The 23,826-nt window shown below is 45.2% G+C and overlaps 1 pseudogene; it reads left to right on the forward strand.

Annotated features, from left to right (window-relative positions):
- The first annotated feature begins 5,370 nt into the window (after positions 1 to 5,370).
- On the forward strand, positions 5,371 to 5,502 carry LOC119044884 (uncharacterized; annotated as a pseudogene).
- Positions 5,503 to 23,826: the final 18,324 nt, after the last annotated feature.

A 23,826-nucleotide genomic window follows, 5' to 3' on the forward strand; every position in this document is an offset into this window, starting at 1 on the left:
ATATTGTGTGAGTTCCAGGCACCACCAAACTTGTATCTGCTCCCATCTGTCTACCTCCTCACTATCCCTTATAACCGTGTCCTTCTTCCTAGAGGAAAAAACTTCCAAGTCTCTGTATGTCTTTTCTGCATCCTTCTCTCCCTAGGCAAGGCATGGCAAGCCTGCCAGTCCCGTTTCATCTGAGACCATTCCATTGACTGCAATTACAGAGGGGAGTCTTGAGCCCTCTCTCCTCCCCCCCCTCTCCTCTAGCCATTCCACGAACTTTCCTCCCCATCCTCCCAAAGGAACCACATCACAGTTTTGGGATTAATTACTACAGTGTGTACATTTCTAGACTCAGATAAATATTGCTCATGACTGAAACAGGGAGTGTATTATAATTACATCTATTTTCTTGTGCACGTTTCCATTTTTCTTAAAGTTGAAATTGCCTAACCTTTTCATTTGCTTGTTTTTCCAGGCATCGATTACTACTTCCTGCTAAACATTGGACCCAGTTGTAAAACAATTCTCATGACAGCTAAATACATGAGATAATCTCTGTTCCTCCTGTTTTTTTTGTAACACCTCGCCTAGATGCTGCCATCTCCTGTTCTAGAGCTGCTGCATGGCTGTCACCAAGGAAACATTTGTCATCAGCCTGCAAATCCCCTTCCCCTCTCTCTGCATTGGCTCCTCGGCCTCCTGAATCCCATGGTCTTTGTTTTTTGTTTTGTGGTGGGTTGGGGTTTGTTAGTTGTTTGAGTTTTTTTTTTTTGACTTGTTCATTTTTCTGGAACCGCACCCTTCTGAAAAAAAGGGGGTGCGTGACAGGTAATTGTTTTATCCTTGACAGTTTGGCTATGCAGAGAATTTTAGACTGGAAAACATTTCCCCTATGGATTTTGAAGGATTGCTCATCTGCCAGCATCCTGGGCTGTGGTTAAGAAGTCTGATGTTATTTTGATTCCTACTTATTTTTATATGATTCTTTCTCTCCTTCTCTCTCTGCACTTCTCATCCCTCTTTCCCTCTCTTTGTGTTTTTGGGATCTTTGTTTCATCTCTGGTACCCTGGCCTTGGTGTGGGTCATTTTTCATCAACTGTGCCGGTCATGTGACAGGCCCTTTCTATCTGAAACTCAAGTCCTTCAGTCTGGGAAATGTATTTTTATTATTTCTTTGCAAGTTTCCTCCCACAAATCTTTTCTTTCCTCTCTTTCTGGAACTCCTATCAGTTAGATGTAGACATTTTATACTGAATCCATAATTTCATTTTTCTTTCTGAGGTGTTTTTTTTTGTCCAATTTCTACTTTTTTTCTCTCTGTTCTGAAATACCTTCCTGATTTCTGCATGGGGGTTATAAGCTAGGCAGTCTGTGTTTTTGTGGGAGCTGAGCAAAGGAGAGGGGCTGGGCTCTCCCCAGTCCACCATGAGCTTGGACTCGATTCCTCTGTTTTCAGAACCATCCCCAGATCCCCTTCTGCTCTGCTTCCAGTGTCCTGAGTTCAGGACCCCCCTGGCAGAGCTTCTTCAGAGTCATCTCCCATAGCCAGCCAAAGAAGAGCAGGTGCAGGGTCCCTTACGTAGACTTGTATTCTATCTGCCTGTCTCCAGTCTTATCCTTGTCTTCAGAGGTACCTGGACCTTCCCGTCCCTGAAACTTCCGGCTCCGAGTGTGAATCATCACATCCTCTGGGGCATCCACTGCGTGCACTTCAGCTCCTCCACTCCCCACACCCCTTCTTGCCAAACATATTCTCCTCTCTTACCACCGTCATCTTCACTCCTGTTCTCTTTGCCTTCGCAGGTCTGTACCATTTGTATTTCTTTTTCTTGACACATTATTGGTATCTCAGGAGGAGGTAGGGATAAATGCGTGCTTGCAAATGACCTTATTTAATTCAAAGTCTCTACTTGTATTTCTCCTTTTTTTTTCAAAAATTGCAATTTTATATTGTTTCATATGAAACAGAGCTGGGATTTGTATTTCACGATTTAAAATGCCAAACCTCTTCATTTTGACAGTTCTAACAAATTTTCAAGAGCCTTAAAAACTTCTGGGAATTTCAAAAGGATACATTCACTTGACTTTAAACTCTGTGCACTCTGATTAGGATCCAATCATGAAGTATTCAGGGGAGTTGACTGGATTATTACTATGTTATTAAATTGGGTCCTTAGGCCTCTACCAGCTCTAAGGCAGTGGCGGTAAGTGCAGGACAGATTCTAGACAGGTGGCAAAGGAGACACCAAGAGGCAGCCTGGACAGAAGGTGGCAGAGAAGAGGGGGAGGACCCACAAGGGATCTGTGTCCCTCTGCTGCCACCCTAACTTCACAGCCATTGCACCTATGGATGGCCCTGCCGACTTGGCTTCTCCAACTAGACGATGCAGGGCTTTCACATGTCAGGAAGCTGTTGAAGGAGTGAAATGAGATGATAACTATGGAAGCTCTTAGAAAATAAAAGGGCTGTATCAATGCGCTCTGTCATTACCAAACCTACAGAGGCTCAGACAAGTTCAGTTCTAACTCGCTGTAACATTATTGGGCAAGTGCAGTACAATAATCTGTTGTGGAGATAGAAACATACTTTGCACACGACAAATGTCTAGTGCACATGTGAAGAAATGCAGCGTTCATTACAGAAATGAAAGTCCAGGGCACCCAAGGTAGACTCTTGAAGGGATCTCCTCCTCTGCTCCATTCCTCTCTTCCTCTGCCCTGGGGATCTCAGAGAACCTGTGTTTAGATGATAGACCCCAAATGGAGGGAGTCTGGGGGCCTGAGTCACAACCTGGAGGCTCACCCCTGCTGACCCATATCAGACTTTATCTAAGTGAAAAAAGAAACTCTTGTTGTGCTAAGCCATTGAGATCTGAGGACTCATTTGTTATCACAGTATAACCTATCCTGCCCTAATCTAGAGGTTGGCACTAAGCAGGGCTGTGGCCCCCATGCTGGTGCCAGGGGAGGTGCAGGGAGATGAGAAAAGAAAGAGGACTCCTGGGTGCAAAGACACTCACCTCCTGCCTGGAGGGAAAGCTGAGGAAGCAAATGGGCCCCTGCTTTGAGCTCCATTAGACACTTCGGGGTGAGTAAACAAGAAGTGATGGGACTGGACACAATGGGTCTCACAGGACTTCGCTGCCTCAGCTGTTGTGCTGAGTCAGCCACAGGGTGCCTTCTTCCTTTTCCTCACCTTCCCTCAGTGACAGCCCTGCGGTGGCCTCTCTCAAGCTTCCTGTGGAACCCACTCTCATGGAGGCACTTCCTGCCTAACCGCTTCCGTGGGCCATGGTCCCCCTGACTGCAGAGACCCTGCCCCTACTCGGAGATATGGGGTCTCCCCTTCGTGTGGGTCCTCCTTTCAGAACTTCCGTAGAGAATGAACACTCACCCAAGCTTCAGCCTCTGCCACAGGAACAGGTGCAGGAAGAGTGGCCTTGTCTCACCCGCCTTCCCAATTAGTGTTGGAACATAGCACACCTCAGTTCCAACTAAAATCACAGACTTTGAGAACCAGAGTCCCTTAGACATATATTTTGATAGCTGTTAATAATTTTTTAGTCGTGTGACCCTGTGAGGATCTGAGGAAATCACAAAACACCAACACACACACTGGTAACAAAATGTTGAGTGTGGGTTTTTCCAGTGGTTCCAGGATTGTGAGCAAAGCCCAGTGCTGAGGGCACAGAGTCACCACACACCCTACATTCTAAACCAAACCCAAATCAGTTAGAGCCAGACATATCCCCCACCACAAGGCTTGGCAAGGAAATGCAGCACCAGGCCTGCCACCTCCAGCCACAGGCTACCCTGCCCTTACCAGTCTATCTAATTTGGGCGAGGTGGACTCCTAAGGAGAATGGTGGTCGGTGGAGAAGAGGATCACAGCACTTTGCCCAAGCCAGGCCCCTGAGGCTTCAGAGCTGAGTCCATGGAGCTTAAGGAACCTGCAGAGGAAGAGCTGGCATTGTGTCCCCACGTGTAGCTTGGTAAGCTTACCACCCACAGGCCCTCCTAATGCCAATTCCGGATGGACTAGAGGTGGGTGATTAATTTTTTTGAAAGCTTGACATATGTTCCCTGCGGTTTGGGGTGTATGCCCACCAGAGCTGCAGTTTGCTTCTCTGCTAGACAGTTTGAAGGCGTGCTGCTGGCTGCTGCAGCTCAGACGAGCAGACCAAGTGGGGCTCGTGGTTCAGAGAGCCCGCCACCACCAGCACGTATAACCCGCAGCCAGTGCAGGAGAAGGCACCTTCCTCCATGGCCCTGAGAAGAACACTGAGGTTAGAGGGAACCACAGAAGCTCTGGGCTGTTCAGGCGGCCAGTGGCTCAAGTGAGACCATGCTCCAGGCCCCACCCATGTAAAAACACACGTGTTAGAAACACGAGCTGTGGATGACTGAAGAAAATGCTGGCTATCTCTTTCTGGAGAAGTCCTCAGCTAGGGGAAAGCTGAACACTTCCCCCAAAGCCCATGGACACCATCAATGCGGGAACCACCACGTCAGCCTCCCACTGAGGTCAAGACTGCACCAAATCCCAGTGAGGCCAGCAGCACCTACCTTCCTCCATCACCAGTTATCAGGGGTGAGGAAAGACTCTGTTCCCTCTTACCCTCCTCCTTACCCTCAGCCCTGAACTTGAGAGATGGAGGGGAGCACATGTCTGAAGAGCAAACCCCACACCCTCAACCCTAAGGTGCCAGGCAGGAGAGCAAGCCATACAACCTGCATCCCCCACAGTCATGGTGTCTTAGTTCATGCTGGCTGCTATAACCAATTACAACAGATTGGGTGACTTATATACAAGAGCAATTTATTTGTCACAGATCTGGGGGCTAGACGTTTAAGATCAGGGTGAAGCACGGTGGGTGCCCTCCTCTGGGTTGCAGACTCCTCATTGTCTTTCCACATCCAGTGGAAGGGGAGAGCTAGCTCTGTGGGTCTCTGTTCCAAGGCACCGATTTTGTTCATGACGTTAAGCACCTGCCAACGGCCCCCACACTAATGTCATCACCCTTGAAAGTTAGGATTTCAACATCTGACTCTTGGCCAGACACAGACATCTAGACCTTAGTGCATGGGTGAAATACTGTGGGGCAGGGGTCGGAGGGGGGAGGGTGGCGGTGAGTGGAGAGAACAGGTGATCTAAAAGGGTTTCAGACTGAAACTCTGAACTGAAGTCAAGTTCAAATAACTGACAGTGACAGAAGAGTTACGGACTCTGAAGGCAATGATTAGAGAAAGATAAAATGATCTCATGTCTATGCCTTAAGCAAGTTCGCACTATTCAGTAAACCATACATGCATCCAAAAGTTGGCATCTGATTTCAATGTGTGTGAACAAAGATGTTTTATCATCACTTAAAAAAATATACCCTCCTCTTCGTGGTGGGGGCCGGGCATGCAGTCCCGATCCCCGTAACGTACGGAGGGAGCACATTGGCGTCATGTCTTCGGTGCCCATGGTTTCCAGTCCGCCGGTTCTATCCTCAAGCGCCGGAACATGGGTCAGTATATATATATATATACTGTGTGTGTGTATGTATATATGTATATGTATATGTATATGTATATATGTATATGTATATGTATGTATATATGTATCACCCATTTTATACACGAGCAAAAACAGAGAGGGGAAGTGATTTGCTCAAGGCACATAGCTTATAACAACCTAGAGCAACCGGAACCCACTGATTCTTGACAGCGTTAAAGGGAACACCTGTGCCTGGCCTTGACCTTAACCGCTGCACGAGGGCTACAGGGACAGTGCTCCAAATCCAAACCACAGAGTAGCCTTGCCTGTCCCAGGATGACCTGAGGCGGTGAGGAAGCCAGCCTAGATCGGAGATAAGAACAGCCTGCAGAGGGTGCTTTGCATTGCATTGAGAGTTTGAGACCAGGATACAGGGTAGGAAGGCAAACTACACAACGTGCTGTTTCGATCGAAGCTCTGTGCATTTCAAAACACACACACACATCCATATCCACACATAAGCTGGATAAAGGCCAAACAAATCAAAAGTATCAAGACTGTTCGATGGTGTACCACTTTGGACAATCCACCTCTCTTCATCCCCTCCAGAACTGCTGGCTGTTGAGTTTCAAGAGTGGGCTCCCACAAGACCTAACCAAAGGGAGAAATAGAAGAAAATGTGACCAATGAACAGGAATCCCACGTTCACCTCTAAGAAAAGATATGTGTTTCCAAGATTACCTGAAATATCACTGAATAGTTTCATTTTTCAAAACTACAAGCCAGTCTTCCTTTCCTTTTCGAAACCGTGCAAGCACGGCACACTTCAGCATGCCCTGCTAACCACAGGTTCCATTGTGTGTTTGATAATTGACTATTCAATAGAGCAGCAATGGGTTTTTGTCTGGAACTAATTCACCTTTGTCTGAGCCTCAGCACGAATATTCGGTGAATCACAGATGGGATTGCAGAAGTGCTTTCAAGTGCTGCTGCTGACACAGTGCCACATCCTTGGGATTATTCATGCCGGGCCTTGTGCTCAGAAATGTTCCGGCATGCTAAAGCCACCTGAAAATGTGATTTATGAAAGCCGCGGAGTGCAGGGCTACGCCTTTTCCCTTCCAATGAGAACTCACAAATCACCGTCTGCAGACCACTTAAACAAGAGGAGAAACTGCCGGCTGCAAAATTAACAAAAATGAACGCCCTTACAGCCCATTAAGGCCGCGGAGCTGCCCAGTTGGAAATGGGGCTGAGATGTGCTGCTAGGGAAGCAGGTATTAGCAAACGTGTATGTCTTGACTTCTCTGTCTATGGCAGGAAAGTCCCTGCTCCCTCCTACAGAATTTCCACCTTGCCTTTCTTGGTCTGGATTTATGAATTTGAGCAGCGTCACAAACAGAAAAAAAGGTGCATAATTTTGTGGTGAACTGGACACACTGTCCTACAGGGTGCTCTCCTGGGCAGGGCTCTGTGCCTGGCTGGGCTCAGACGCCCAGTGGGGTTGGCATGGAATGAATGCTACAGGTGTAAAGAGGGGAGGAGAGAAACTGTTCTTACCTATTGCAATTATTTTGGCTACTTTTGTACCAGAGGCAGGGGACCGGCTGGGTGGACGTGCCCTCCAGCAAGAGAAGGGGTCCAATTGCCTCTACCCAGCCATGAAACAGTATTGTGGAAGGGGGGGAATGGAGACACAGGGGAAATATCTTTTTCAGTATTTCATAGAAGCTGAGCATATGATTTGATAGGCAATATATTGTTTCATAAACGGGTCTCTTTATTTAATAATTCCAGCCACTGCTTTAGATGTCAAGACTGCTTTCCTGATGGAGCTTGAGTTTGTCAATGGAATTGTCCTGGCTCCAGGATGTGGAATCTATTTTTTAGTGTTAGTGATTCTCCTAAAGCAATGATGGCTACGTTCATTGACTCCTTTAAGGGAGTCTATTCTTCCATTAGACACAGAGGAAGGGGAAAAATGTCTGGAATTTCTCTGCCATGCCCATTTCTTTCACTTGTTCTATTTTGTTGACTTGAATGCAGTCCTGCGAATTAGCACGGGCCCAGGGGCCAGGCACTGAGGACACCTGTGCTTCCCAGGGCAGCCAGGGCCTGTGATTTAAACCACAGTTACACTCAAATCTGTACCTGGGCCAAGACTGGAAATGTTTGACCTGCTGATAAATTCTTTTTTTAACAATTTAGCAGTTGTTAAAATATACTCAAAAACCTTTGCCCCGGCCTCAAAACCTCTTGAATGAATAAAATGTAGCTACCATCCCTTTAATATCCTTCTCCAGAATGGCCCAGCTGGAGAGAGAGTGAGCACCTAATATTTTTAGCCATAAAAACAACCTAAACTCATATGACACTTACTAAAAGGCAAGCTCTAGTCTAAATGTTCAAACCCATGGAATTATTTAATCACAACAATCATATCAACTGATCATCTCAAGATCACAGATATGGAGAGTGACGCACAGGCAGGTTAACAACTTGCTCAGGTTCTCACAGCCAGTGATGGAACTAGACTTGGAACACAGGTCATCGGGTGCCCTAGTCTTCAAACTAAAATCACTGCATTAACTGCCTCATGTGAAACAGCAATGCGGCCTGTTATTGTGCCATTAATGATCTAAACTAAAGGTTTTTGACCTTTGTTGCCACGAATTCATACATTCAGTCTCTAGTAGGTGCACAGCATTGTGATAAATCTTAAAGGAATGGAAATATAGAGCACAGTCTCTCCTTTCCATAATGCAAATAGAAGAAATAAGTAAATGTCGTGCAATGGTTCAGAGAGCAGGCTTACAGAATAGGGATTGACAGCTGTGCCTCTAGGCAGCTGTGTGAACTTGGTGGTTGAACTTGCCTCTCAGAGCCCCAGTTTGCCCACACGTGGAATGGAGACGATCCCTGCCTCACAGCACTCCATTCCTTCGCGAGCGCTATACTCCCCTGGGTGAGCAGTCCCAGCAGTGAATGGCCACTTTCCAGAAGTGGGTGTGGTGGGATGATGGAGGGCCATGGTTTGGGGCAAGAAATGTGTTCTGACACGGCTCTGGTTTGTGGAGGGCAGTGTGCCCTATTGGGTTTTTGAAGAGGGCCACCACCTGTGGCCTCACAGGGAACAGAGGACACCAGACATATGTGAAGGATGCACCCTGGAGCGGTGCAATGTGGTGTCCCTGGGGTAGGGGAAAGAGGCTGTAAAGTGGGGATTTAAAGAAAGTGTATGTGAGGGGGAAGAGAGACAGCTGATGAAGAATTTTTTTTAAAAAGGATATTTTCAAAAGTTTAATAAGATGTGAGATGTACTCTCCACCTGTATCTTCCTATGACACCTTCCAGCAGAACCCATGCTGCTTATCTGGAGACCCGTGAGGGGCTACAGATTCTATGGTCCCAGCTCTAGTATGAGTTTTGAAGGGCTTGGCAGTAGATGATTCTACCAGGGAGGAAAGGGGGACTTGGCCTGTCTGCTTTCCTACCCCACGTTCTCTCTAATTCTCACACTTGGGGGAAAGATCAAGGTGTTATTAGCTGAGTGCTCAACTGGGCCAGACGCTGGCATGGAGGTTTACCCTGTGAAGGAGGTGTGGGAATCCCTGTCTCATAGAGGAGAAACTGGCCACAGCTATAAAGCTGCTAAATGGCAGAACTGGAATATGACACCATCAGACATGCCCTGGGCCTAACTCACTCTTCTCACCAAGGCCGGGCTTACAGGATGCTTCCTGCCCAGCCCCAGCCCCAGCCCCAGCCCCAGCCCAGCCTGCCTCCCTTTTCCATTCTTGCTCTCCCCACTCTAATACTCCAGTCCCCACCCCGGCCAAATTATCTGTGTCCCCCAAGTGTCACTGGACCATGGCCTAGTCTTAGTTCTAAGTCCCACACCCCTGTCTGTCCAACACTCCTCAAATCTCAGCTCAGGTGCCACTTCTTCCAGAAGGCTTCCCTACACATTCCCCCTACCCCCCACGCTACCGCCAAGGCCGAGCTCCCCTCTGAGCTCCCGTGGCACCTGTGCTCATCTCTGTTGTGGCTGATCAATGAATGTCATTGTCTTTTACTTCTCTGTACCTCTTGAGGCCAGAGCCGGGTCAGATTCATTCTTTAGCTCAGAGCCTAGACCACAACCTGGTTCAATTCAGATTCAAGAATTATTTGTCAGAAGGGAGGGAGGAAGAGAAGGAGGGCAACCCTGGCTCTCCCAGGTCTGTTTTACACCTCCCTGCAACCCAACCTTACCTGGTCTAACCTTCCACCCCCCACCTGACTCTGAGATCCCACGAAGACTCTGATTTCTCTACCCCCAGGTCACGGCACAAATTCAGGGCTTGGACAGTAAATTGACACTGCAGTCAATTTTTAGTTTTCCCAGAGGGCACAATTTGTTGGCTGGTAATCACAGTGAATTTTTAATCACAGACCAGCCCCTCTGCCTCCCCCTGCCCCTGACAGAACTCAGTGCTGCCTGTGTGAAGGGACTGGGGACCCTGTTCAACTGGGATCTGCAGTGAAACTAGGCAGGAAGGGGGCTTGGTGCTCAAGCCTCTGCACTGGCTGCGAGCCTCCTGCAAGCATTTTCATGTGGTGCCAGTCCCCTTGGTTCAGGGGACAGCTCAGAGCTGAGAGCATTAAGAGGTACAGGGATGGATTTCTCACACCGGGAGACAAGGGCCCCATGGCCATTATTACCAGGAGGGGTATGGAAGTTAGTGAAATTAAAATGTGTGGATCTAGTCTTCCCAGGTTCTAAAGACATTCGTATCTGTGACCTCAATGGATCTTTACAACAAACAACATAGGAGAAGAGATCATTAAAGCTATGATTTTACTGGATGCTTATAAGGTGCCAGGTACTGCACACACTTGCTTTCCAAACACTCTTGTTTATGTTACAGTATCTATAAGACAGCTTCTATCAGGCTTCTATTTTACAGACAGAGCTCAGAGATGTTAAGTTTCCTGCCTAAAGTCACACAGCTAGGAGATGAGTGGTCTGGAGCTTGAATACAGGTCTGTTGATAACAAAGGCCAGCCCTTGACCGCTTTGACGAGCAGCATGTCCATTTGGCGGGTGAAAAAGCAGAGCACAGTAGAATCAGAACAGGCTCTGAGCAAAGGGGAGGAGAGTAAGCATAGGCTCCGGGGTCAGAGAGGGATGTTAAGTGGCCTTGGGTGAGTTGCCGAGTCTCTGTCTCCTCAAGTGTAAAACAGGATGACAGTGCCTGTCTTTCAAGACCGTTTCCTGCAAAACTCCTCAAAGTGCTGCATAGAGAAAATTCAAAGATTCTCACTTTGGCCACCTTCTAGGCTCCTGGAGTCATAAGTCTCTTGAAGCCGATGAGTTATTGTCAGCTCAGGCTCCCCCTGTCCGTGTTACAAGTTCATTCAATCAATGACCCCGGGGTCAAAGTAATAATTAGAATTGTTGATCCCTGACCATGACTTAAGCACTGTGCTAGGCGCTGTCATGTGTTCACAGCAGGCCGGCGAGGCAGGAATTTTTATGCATTTTACAGATGAGGAAACTGAGGCACAGAGAGGTGAGGCGATAATCTCAAGGCAGAGCCCAGGGTGTTTGACCCCACCCCCCTCATCCTGCCTGGATTCACCACAGCCATCAGTCACATCCACCTTTCCTCGTGTGGGGCACCTGCCCTTTCATGAAGAAAGAACAAGTCTCACCTGCACAGGTTTAGCTGAATTTTAGACAGAACAGATCTACTACAATAAGAACTTAATTATTTGGCCTTTTATTTTCTACTTTGCAAAATAAAATGTGTTTATCCTGAAAGAGCCTTTTTCCTCCTGCTTGCAAATAATATTTTTTAGCCTTCTTTGTACCAAAAGAAATTTACTTAGGAGTAAAAAAGAAAGAGGCAAAAGAGAGAGAAAGAAAGGAAGAAATTACAGTTCATGGAAGACCTAGGGGACATAATTAGAGAAACACTGCAGGTTCGGCATTAGTTGGAAAATTGCAGCCATTTTGTTGTGGGAGTAAAACTATTTTCTTTTATTTTAAAGTGAATCCTTCACCTTCCAAAGGGCTAATTATGGTGCTGCCTACATGTTGTGCTCATAGGCTGCAGTTTCATCTTTTTGTTAACCACAGTGGCCAGTAACAGAAGTGCTCTGGAAGTATCCTCTTGATGGCTCCCAGAACGGGCGGGAGAGACACGGCCGTCACTTATCTCGGGACTCAGGCCATGTTTTCCATAATTGAGCCCACCAAGGACCGTGTCAGAGGCCCCTCCTCCAGCTCAGCCAAGACGAATTGATAAAACAAAGCAAGTGGGCGGCAGGAGCAGGCAGGAGGCCGGGAAGGGGGAGCAGAGGGAGGGAAACACAATGGCTGTTTAAAAGCACGTGCCCTAAAATGATGTTTATGGAGAGTTTTTCATGATGTGGGAGAATCTTCAAAAATGATGCTTGGGAGAAAAATCAGCATATGCAATATGTGGACAGTATGAGATCAACTATGTTTTATACACACACACATACACCTATACATAACATATACATGATGTGTATACATGTTATATATAACATATGTGACATACATGCTTGTTATATATAACTATCACTATATTTGACTATATTTGATATTTCATATACATCCATGAGCAGATTTTTTAATACCCAAATATAACTCAATCTTCAGTCTCACAGAAATGCAGGAATACAAAGCCTCTTCCTTGAGATTTCAAGGATTCCTTGAAAAAAGGGGATTTCATTTTTCTAAGGGTTGCCCTTCACCTCTTATTCCAGACCCTCCTTTCGGCTCAGTTACAGTCCCCTCAGGAGATCTCAGCACTGTTCCACTTTATCCCTTTCAGGACAAGGACCCCCCAGCATTCCCCTGGGCACCAGCAACATCAGGCTGTTTTGTGAAACAGACTTTGATCCTAAAGGTCTGAGGATAGTTGGGGGTGAAGGGTCGCTGCAGCTGAGAGCAGGAAAGTACTGAGAGCTAGAAATCAGGCTTCAGTGCCTGAGGGTCATTGCACATCTGTACCTAAGCAAAATTGGCCTGGCTCCTCATCACTGAGAGGGCAGCTGGTGTCACTGAGCTTCGCATTCTGCGTGTGTGTGTGTGTGTGTGTGTGTGTGTGTGTGTGTGTGTGTGTGTTCCTGATCCTCTCTGGCTCCGGTCTGCATGTCCCTCTCTATCTCTTCCTGTGTCCCCGCTCTCCGCTTCATCCCTCCTTGTCTTTCTCTCTCCCTAAGTATCCCTCGCTTTCTCCTTATGTGTATGTACCTCTATCCCAGATCAACTCTTAAGCTTCCCACTGTGTTCACACCCTTTCTTTTCCCATTTCCAAAGCTCCAACAGTGGAACCTCCCTTCCACTCTGCTTTCAGCAGAAGATTAAAAAACTTTTGTTTGATTAGCATGCAGAAAATCCGGAAAACTCTTCAAACCCATCTTTCAATGTTTCCTACCCAGACTCACCAGAGAGAGCAAGGGAGGGGAGCCAATAAGCCCGTTCAGGTGTCTTCCCCAGCAAATGTCTTCCCTGTCCTTTGGCCTGAATGTGGAAACAGCTGCAGCTTTAAAAATAGCATGCTTTCATCTCCTGACGAAAGTGTGCCAAAATTGTAACACTGGCTGTCTTTGGGTGGCAAGAAATGTTTTAGTGTTATTTATTTTTTTTCTATTTTTCTGAATAGTCCAGTGTTCAAGGCAAGCGTGAACTACTTTACCATATTAAAATCTCTAAAGTACTACGCACCTGCCAGATCTCTGATTTAATCTTCAGCATAGCCTTCATAGGTAGACACTATGTTCATTTAGAGGTTCAGAAAGGTTAGGAAATTTGCTCAACATCACACAAGCAGAGGGGGATAGCAAATTAGAACTCAGCCACTAAAATCAGGCTGCTTGCAGAGGCCCAGCCTCTACTTTACTTGCAGATACAGAGCATTTTACACACTTGAGCTTGCCAGATTATCCAAACTGCCTCGATGGGCTCCTCTTTGTAAATGCAAGAAGTTCTGTACTGTCTGATTCACAATATTAGCCTTCCCTGTGGGAGAATTCTACCTTCCTATCTCACTGACATCAGGCCTGTAACCTGTGGGAGGACTATACATTTTGAGACTATGAACTTGGAACTGGCATATGACTTGCTTAAGTTAACAAACCATGAATGAAAGGACACGTCACCTCTGCATATAAGTCCTAAGAGCTAGTGTATGGTTCTCCATGTCAGTCTCTCCTCTGCCATTAAGCAGCATCCCTATGATGGTCACTGAGTAAACATGGAGTGGGCAGAGCTATAGTTGACCTATGATGGACATATGTCCTGAGCAAAAGAATAGATCTTTGTTTTTGTAAGCTACAGAGATGCAGGGGTTGTTTGTTACCACAGCGTGACTTAGCCTAAGCTGACTGATTCAACATACGCAAGACTGCAAATATATAAGCAGTTACTAATTTGTTTCATACTTCATTCTGTTGAAAGGGAAAGAAGGAGAGTCTTGACGACAGCATTTTCCAGTGTGAAGTTTCACTTGTCCTTTCTGAAAATGACTGTGGGAAAACTATGACCTCCTCTAGGGTGTATTTCTGCAGCACACTCTCTTGATAGGGCAGGCTGTCAGAATCGGTCTCAATTATAAGCTCTGGAACTACCCAAGGAGAGGCAGGCCAATTAGTGCATAACTGTCAGTCATCAGAGGACCACGTGGAAGAAAGTCAGCCTTCTGTCCTCTCCCCGAAGGGCCCTGAGCTCTGACCAACTGCAGCCCAACTGGAGGCTCAAGGCTCAGATGCCATTTGACTAAAGCCTGAAGCAATAAAGGCAGTGGAAGGAAGGCTGGGGTGGTGCAGTCAATTACCACCTTTGGTCTGAGATCCACAGAGCCACCCAGGCTTCACAGACAGCCTGTGCCCCACTTGCCTTTAGCAAAGCTGCCTTGGAGGGAAGAATGGCAACTTCACCAAAAAGCTGAAGGCTCAAAGTAAAAAGAATAGCTGTCATCACTAGGAAACAGGCAGCAGAGAAAGCAGATACTGATTCTGCGTCTGCATGATGCAATCAAGCCATTCTTTGAAGAATCCCTGGAAGGTGGATGTAGTCATTTCATGCCTACAGCTCATCTCATGCCTCAGCTGGTAGTTCTGTTGCTGAAGTATCTTTATACAATTTGTTCTTTTCTTAGGCCATTTCCTCATTCTTGCAGTCTTTCATCTGGGCCATCATTTTTTCTTTCACTCATTTCATAATTCATTCATTCCTTGGCTCATTCAGCCAATAAGACCTCCGAGTGCAACACTGTCCCAGACACTAGCAGCCTGAGCAGCATGCAGAGGTGTGGGCAAGGGGACAGGGCAGAGCCAGCTGGAGAGGGAAGGACACAGACCCAAGACTCGCAGCTGAGCTTTTGCTACTGGCATGCAAAAAAAACTCAGTGGTGAAGTTTCCTGTTCTGGATATTATTTTAGGATCTGGGATATGGAGAAAACCTCTCCCTTGCTGCAGATATAGCCCTAACCTCTGCACTCCTGGCAGAAAATCTGACACAGAGCTACGAGCCGTGTGGGGACCTAGGCCACTCCATGAGCTCCTGTAGATAAATACTGGTTGGTAGAAGGTGTGGTGTACTCGGATATGCACTGCTCAGATCTGCCTCCAGAAAGTGCTTGCCTCCCACGTGGAAGGGTCATGACTTCCTGACAGCCTCCAGCTGCTAACTTCTGCAGGGTCTGCCCCAGTTTTTTAGCCAAGGTCAAGCTATTCTCAGGGAAAACCCAAGTCAATGACTAAGCAAAGTGGGGTACAGGGGCCTGGCCATTTCTGTCCAACACAGGGGTCCTCTAGTGGATAATATCATCTCTGAAAGGCCACGGATGACAGACCGTCAGTGTACATTATGGTCTGTCAGCTGCCCCTGTCCATTCCTGCTTCCGCCCCTCTCTCCCCCATAAACCTTTTGTACCTTTATTTCCATCTCAGTGTCTGTGTGCTTCATGGAGAACCGAACAGGCACAGAAAGGCAGGAGGAAACACAGGAGGGGTGAAAAAATGAATGGGCTCTTCTCACACTGAAATGGAGCAGCTCCTTCTCACAGGAGAGATCAAAGACCAGAGCTGACTTTGCTGTAAGGAGTTCTATCCTCTCTTTCTAAAGTCTCACCTAAGGAAGGGCAGCATCTTTTAGGAGATGATAGGTTAGTGGAGAGGACCAAGATATAGCCCTGCATTCCAGATGAGTCAGGCAGACTGGACCTGGACAGACTACCCTGTGAGCAATAGAGGTAACTCTGAGAGACCACTGAGTGCTGCAGACCCTAAGGAACCTTGACCGTGCCAAGGCAGTCAAGTGGAAACACCAACATGTTCGACTGCAAGAATATGCATCAGGGAAGGCTGCATGGAAGAGGTGATAGTTGATCTGAGCCTTGAAGAATGAGCCCCCCCTGAGGATGCAGATATAAACCAGGGCCCATGGCCTGCTCTGCATACATGTGTTTAGAGATCTGAGCATAGCCCAAAGTATCTCTCAGGTTTTTGGGGGCCACAGCAACAGAAACAAACTCTGGCTAATATGAAAGAGAAAATTTTCAGGGAGACCACTAGGGAGCTGAAGAACCAGGCAGGGGACAGACAGACAGAAACCTGGCAGTCCTGGGGCTCTGTGTGCCAGGAGCTCTTCAACAATCCTACCTGGGCATCACCATTTTTAGTGTCTGAGTTTCCCTGCTCACAATTTAGGTTCTAAAGAGAGGTACAATGTCTTCCCATTAGCTAGGGTATGGTCTGATGTCTTGATTAATAGGCCCAGCAAGACAGTATGCACACTCCAAGAGGTAAGAAGGGAATGAGGAGAATTTGGAGCCACAGGGCCAAGGAGGGAGAAATTTCTACAAAGGCTGTGGCCAACATTATCAAAGGTGGCACACAGGACCAGTCCAATGAGGACAAAGATGCCCCCATAGGAATTAGCAATCGGCAGAGCAGTATGTATGTGGAGGTAGGGATAGAAGCTAGGTGCTCTGGGTTGAGGATGAATTGGGAGGAAAGGTGTGAACAGACCACTCCTTTGAGAAGTCTGGGTAAGAAGAGAAGATGCTCTGGTTGGTATGGCTCAATTGGCAGGAGTGTCATCCTATTAACTGGAAGGTCACAGGGTTCCATTGCAAGTGAGGACACATGCCTAGGTTGCAGGTTTGGTGCCTGGTCAGGATGCATATGAGGTAACTGATTAATGTTTCTCACATCGATGTTTCTCTTCCTTTCTCTCTCCCTTCCCATCTCTCTAAAATCAATAAACAAGTCCTTGGGTGAGGAATTTTTTTACTTTTTTTTTTAAAAAGAAGAAAAGGCAAAAAATTGGTTTTCAGAGAGCTCAAGGGCTAAAGGAGGATTCTTATAGGAGAGGATAGACCTGGGCCTCTTTATAAGCTTGGAGGAAGGAGAAGGGAAAAGGTGAAGATGCAGAGAAGGATTATGACAGAACTCAGAGGCAGAAGGAGGGGGCGAGAGCCCAGATAAAAGGACTGGCCTTTGAACTCTGCCCTTGCCCCTGTCCTCTGTTCAGCACTTTTTAGAATGCATCTACATCACAAGTTATTGCTCTCTACTTGCTTAAGAGCATTATTTTAACCTCAATTCAGCCATAAGCTCCCTGAAGGCAAGAAATCATGTCTTTGTCAGTGGAACAGAAATGGTGCCTCACAGGAAATCAAGACACCAGAATTCTAGGACCAATTTGTATTATCATATTATTAGGCTGCATGATTACTCATATGCAACTATAGTGGCCTGGCCAAATAAGTTTTTAATTTTCTTACAAAATGAGAAGTCTGCAGGCAGGCAGACCAGAGCCAATATTGCAGTTCTGTGGTATATTTAGCATATCAGACTCTTAATTATCCAGTTGACCGTTTGTAGCAAGTAACTTTGTAGTTCACTCGTGCCACCTCATAAACTCAAGATGGCTGCTTGGCCTCCAGGATCATATCCACATTCCAAAACAGAAGGAAGGAGAGGGACTGGGAGCTTCATGTTTGGAAAATGAAACCTTCTTAGTAATTCCAAACTCCCACTTGCTTCTTATGGCCACTTCAACTAAATTTGAGCTTCATTGTACCCTGGCTTCCCTGCATCCCTGCATCCCTGCCTTTCTCCTAACAGCATATTTTTGGGAGTCCTTTTGGGGATTTGGTGTGAAAGTTTTAGTGGGAAAAGTAAATTCAGGGACCTTCCCTTCAACATCCAAAGTCAAAAAAGTTTGCCAACACTTTCCCCAGGGCAGCCAGGGGAGTGTGTCCTAATCTTGGCCAATCAGAGTCTCTCCCAGGACTTTCACTCACAAATGAGTGAAATAATACAGAAGCAGTAGCTAGAATTCAATTATCTATCCCTGTAGCAGCATTTTGACTAGACCATTTCTGCTCAGAAATCATTCCTGGGGCTTCCACTTTCTAGCTTTTCAGAACTGGTTTTTTCCCACCCCATCCTAAGCCTGGATCTCCAACCTTCCTGTAAATTCTGAAGACCCAATCCTACCAATTAAAGCACTTCTACTCAGCAGAGACTATTTCCATTGTTTGTAACAACAGCAACAACAAAAAAATCCTGACTGATACTCCAACCCCATCTCTGACAAGCTACCTGTGATCTTGAGAAAATCATCTAAACTCTTTGGATTCTCTCTCCTCATCAAAAAATGGTGGGTTAGTCCTAAAGTGCTTTCCATTGTGAACAGTGTATTGTGAATCTGACCTCCTTAGAAGGCCTTTTTTGTACCAAGCAGACCCAGGTGGACATCAAAGCCTGGATTACAGTTTTAGCAGCAGGGGTAGAATATAAAAGCTCCATTAAGAAAGATAATTTACAGTATTGGAGAGCTGCCACGGGAACATTCCTCAGACAATTAAGTGTAGGCAGACACTAACCAAAATCCACTCTACCACTGCTGGCACCAGAGTGCACTGTTTTTATTAGCAAATAAGCACTATTCAGGGTCTTCTTGGCATAATTTCAAAGGTCCACTCATCAAGTCTATGATTTCAACTGTTCTTGATTATAAGACTGCTTAACTGAACCAGGATAAAACCTGCTTTTAGGGAGTCTTTGTTTCCCACTTTAAAGCCTCTTCTGCAGTAGACATGCACCTGCCCATTACAACTTCAGAATACAGAGCAGAGGCCTCCGTAAATTCATAGTCCATACCATTAAGGAAAAATTACTATGTTAGAACAGCAAAGTGGCCCCAGTTTGGCCTTATGTTCTAGCAAAAGCTCATTGCTTAGCTGCATTTAATAATCCATGAAACATTTCTATTAACTTCAGTGTGTGAATTGTGCAGCTAAAGAATAGGTAAAAAAAATGTGGGAAGCAGGAATAAAAATATGCAGAAAATGAAAATGAGTGAGATCTTAAATATTTCATCAAGGACTCTATTTTCAGGTAAGCAGTTACCATCTTGGACCCTCAGATGCCAATGAAAGCTATAGAACACCATGCTGAATTATTAAAATGACCAGGGGAAACTTTTCTTCTTACTACTTTTAAATGAGTATGTAGCCTTTCGAGCTAACCTTTGCTTAAATATTTAACACAGACATTGGGTCAAATATAAAGTAGTAAAAGTTCTCAGTAAAATACTCACCTGTAATTATGAATCATGTTATATAATACAGCTCAACAACTTTATTTTATGTTATTTTTTCTCTCTCTACTCTGACACGTCTTCCAAATTTGAGAAAAATCCAATCTAAATTAGTTTTGGGTCTGCGTTCCAGATTCATTTTGAACTGCATACTTACTGATTTTGTTTACATTATTTCATTGGCTCCATTCCTTCCTTCCTTCCTTCATTCAACAAATATCTATTGAATACGTACTTATTAGGTGGCAGGCCCTGTTCTAAATGTGGCTATATATCAAGGAACAAAATATTTAGAGACTTAGCCTTTTTGAAACTTATACTTAAGTGAGGGAGATAAATAATGAATAAAATATGTGTCAATGACAGATAATGAGTACTATAAACAGAGTGGTATGGGAGGGCTTGTTGTTTGTTTTATAGGTAGGGTGGTCTATTAGAAAGCTAATGGATTGGGCAAGTTAACCTTGGGAGTGGGAGAGTGTACCATCTCAGTCAGCAAGAACAGCAAGGCAGTGGCTCTGGGGTACAGAAAGTCTCCGTGTGTTCAAGGGACAGCAACCACGCCAAGGAAAATTGGAGGTGAGGAATGATCATGCTCAGGAGACCAGGTTAGAGGGGTGTAGAGGGGGCTTGGATGCCACGAGGGAAAACTGGGTATTTTATCTTATTTGTAGTGGAAGCCACTGAGGACTTATGAGAGGGGTAGTATTGTGAAATGATCCATATTTTTTAAAAAACCCTTTAATTCAATAGTAAGTTCTGTCATTAAAGCCATGTTAGCAAAAATGGTAGCTTTCTAGTGGAGTCTTTTTAAAAATATATTTTTTATTGATTATGCCATTATAGTTGTCCCATTTCCCCCCCTTCATTCTCCTCCACCCTGCACACCCCTTCCCCCCAATTCCTCCCTTTTAGTTTATGTCCATGTGTCACAAAGTTTTTTAGCTTCTATATTTTCCATACTATTCTTGCCCTCACCCCTGTCTATTTTCTACCTGCTGTCTGTGCTACTTATTCTCTGTAACTTCTCCCCCCTTCTCCTCCTCCCACTCCCCTGTTGCTAACCCTCCTTATGATCTCCATTTCTGTGGTTCCACTCTTGATCTAGCTGTTTGCTTAGTTTGCTTTTGTTTTAGGTGTTGTTTATAACTGTGAGTTTGCCGTCCTTTCCCTGTTCATATTTTTTATCTTCTTTTTCTTAGATAAGTCTCTTTAATGTTTCAAGGCCTTGGTGATGATGAACTCCTTGAAACTGACCTTATCTGAGAAGCACTTTACCTGCCCTTCCATTCTAAATGAAAGCTTTGCTGGATAGAGCAATCTTGAATGTAGGTCTTTGGGTTTCACGACTTGGAATACTTCTTTCCAGCCCCTTCTTGCCTGGAAGGTGTCTTTTGAGAAATCCGCTGACAGTCTGATGGGAACTACTTTATAGGTGACAGTCCCCTTATCTCTTGCTGCCTCTAGGATCTCTCCTTCATTTTAATCTTGGCTAATGTAATGATGATGTACCTTGGTGTGTTCCTCCTTGGGTCCAACTTCTTTGGGACTCTCTGAGCTTCCTGGACTTCCTGGAAGTGTATTTCCTTTGCCAGATTGGGGAAGTTCTTCTTTATCATTTGTTCAAATAAGTTTTCCACTTATTGCTCTTCTTCTTCCCCTTCTGATACCCCTATAATTCGGATGTTGGAATGTTTCAAGATACTCTGGAGGTTCCTAAGCCTCTCCTTATTTTTTTTAATTCTTGTTTCCTCATTCTTTTTTGTTTAGTTGTTTATTTCTTCTTTCTGGTCCACTCGATTGATTTTAGTCCCAGTTTTGTTTCCATCACTATTGGTTCCCTGTGCATTTTGCTTCGTTTCACTTAGTGTAGCCTTCATTTTTTCATCTAATTTGTGACTAAAATCAACCAGTTCTGTGAACATCCTGATCACCAGTGTTCTGAACTGTGCATCTGATAGGTTGGCTATCTCTTGGTCACTTAGAAGTATTGGCTCTAAAGCTTTGAGCTGTTCTTCTGCTCGAGCCATAATGTTTTGGTCAGGTTGCGCCTGTTATGTATGAGGGGCGGAGACTTGGTATCTACCAGGGTGGGGGGACCCAGTCGCTTGGTTGTGACGCTGTATGTGGGGGCGGGGTCAGAGAGGGAGCAATGGCATTTTTTCTGCTCTCTCTCGAATTTTGGTCCCCTCTACTGCTTCCCACAAACAAATTGGGCCTTTCTGGTGCTGGTTCCCGGGTGGGTGGGCTTATGTACATTCTAGGACCCTGTGGGTCTCTCCAACGAATTCTCCCGTGAGGCTGGGAGCCTCTTCCAGCACCTGAACCCACAAAAGTTTCTCCAATCAGTGCTTTTAGGCTTTATTTCCTGTGGCTGGGGCCCTGGTTTGCATGGTCTGTCTCACTGCTTGTTTTTTTTTTTTTTTGTCTGTTTTATCTGCACGTGAATTTGTGACCACAGTCAGCCAGCCCCCACTGGGTCTGCCCGTTGCCACCCCACGCCTGGGATCTGCCAACTGCCCCCTGCGTGCCTGGGTCAATCTGGCCACTTTTTCCTGCCATGACCCCTCTCCACCGGCTGCCGACTCCACCCCTCTTACCAGTCTGGATGAATGGTTCATAGTTGGACTTCTGTACAGTTCAATTTTCTGTCTGTTTTGGTTGTGTTTTTGTTTCTAAATCTTTGTTGTCCTTAAATTTGGTTGTGCAAGAAAGTACACAATTTCCATTTACGCCTCCATCTTGGCCAGAAGTTCTCTAGTGGAGTCTTGCTTCAACAGCCATATAGGAAATTATTGGCATTGGTACTATTTGTTGCTCCTAAGGTACCACCTACATCCTATAGTACTTGGAGTGATTGAAAAGTTTGCCCTTTTGACCATTTTAAAAGTTCACCAGCCTTCTTTGTAAGTATTCAGAAATCAATGGCTCATTCAAATGCAGAGCTGATCCGCTCCTCAGTCCCATCATAATTGTCCAAAAGCAAGTTTTCCAGCTGTACTCAGGACACACCTCTAGGCCAGAGACAGTTTGCTTAAAGAGCTCCTATTAAAACTTCATCAGAACACTATTAAGTCACAGAAGCAACCTGTACAATAATGTTTTAACTGGATCTAATTTGGCAACCACACTTTTTTGCCTAGAAACAATTTGTCAAATGTTTAAAAAAAGGAAAAAAACAAGCTAACCTATCCGTTTCAGTTTTTTTTCCCTTATCGACCTCAATCCTATAGCCTTTTTGGTTTTTTTGAGTGAAATGATTCTGAAGCACGTTCTTTACACTCCCTTCTAGTTGTTCCACAGATTCAGCTCCAGTCATCTGCTGTAGCAGCTGGTCAAACAGTGCATCCTCTATTGGACTCTGAAATAAACTACTTGAATGCTTGTCTTGGGATCTGCTTCTGAGGGACCCAAACTGAGGCATCCTCAATGTAAAACCCTCCTTTTTTCTTACTTGGAAAGAGGTAGCATTGCCTGGCCACTTTCTTGAGACATAATGGCAGATAGAATTTAGGAGAAATAAATTTTACCAATAAAGGAGAGGTACAAACATACTATTCCCGCTATACCCACGATCCAGTAGCCCTTTGTGCCCTCAAGAAAAGGGCATAATTCTTATCTAGACATTTCTTCTTCTAAAATATTAGGAGATAGCTGTATCTCCAGAATGGATTTCTCAACCACATCCACTTACCCCTTTCCCACTTAAATTAGGTAAAGTGTAGCCATTATTTTCACCTCCTACAATTAAGAGATACTATTTTGTGCCCAGGAAGCCAGGTTTCCTCATAGACTAAGGTTTAGCTAGTCTTCACTATCCAAGAAAAGAAGCAACCTTGTGTCCAGCCTCTCCGTCCCTGGATCAGGGCCTAGACACAGAATGAATTAACCCTTGATTTTGATTCAGCCTGTGGAACCAACAAGCTAGACACAGATTCTTAGAAGTCCTTAATCTTTCTCATGAGCCTCCCACTCCGCTAGAAGACAAACTGAGTCATCATTAAGAGAACATCCAAAGATAATTTTCCAAAATCTCAAAATGAGAATTGCCTGAGGATGATACACAATCCAGAGACAATGAAAAAAAAAAGCAATAAATTTGACCCATATTTAAAATTTTCTGAGTTGTTAAAAATAGTTTTAAAAATGAAAAAATAATAATTATGCCCGTATATATAGATGCTAAGCCACTCAATCTTCCCCAAGAGGTAGAGGTTATTAACTCCAATTTCAGAGAAAACAATGAATCTTGGAGAGGTAAAGTGACTTTTCCTAAGGTCACCTAGTCGAGGCAAATATCATACCCTAAGTTGGAGTCACTCCCAAGTCCCTGATCCTCAGGAGTTAGTCAAGGGAAGAGCAGAAGAGAAGGAAAGCAGAGCAAAATGTGGACCTTGGGAAGGAATATATCTGCCAGGAAGGGCTCCTTGTGGCTATTGGGTACAAATCCAGAGTCTAACAGCCATGCTACAGAGGCCTTTCATGCACTCTGCAATGTGTTCCTGACATCTAAGCTAACCATTACAAAGGAATTCCTGGAATTATCTTTTAACCCTGGGCCTACACCTGACTCATCCAATTGCAATTCTGCAGCTACATCTTCATTTGCATCTATACTGACCAATCAGAGTGACCCCATAACAACCAATCAGAATGTGGGAAGCTGACCAATCTCAGAATAGTGCTATTTGAGCCAGTCAGACTATGCAAATTTGGATTACTCA

This window comes from Artibeus jamaicensis, unplaced genomic scaffold, assembly GCF_021234435.1.
Source record: "Artibeus jamaicensis isolate MK-2021 breed Jamaican fruit bat unplaced genomic scaffold, CSHL_Jam_final contig_519, whole genome shotgun sequence".
Taxonomy (NCBI): Eukaryota; Metazoa; Chordata; class Mammalia; order Chiroptera; family Phyllostomidae; genus Artibeus; species Artibeus jamaicensis.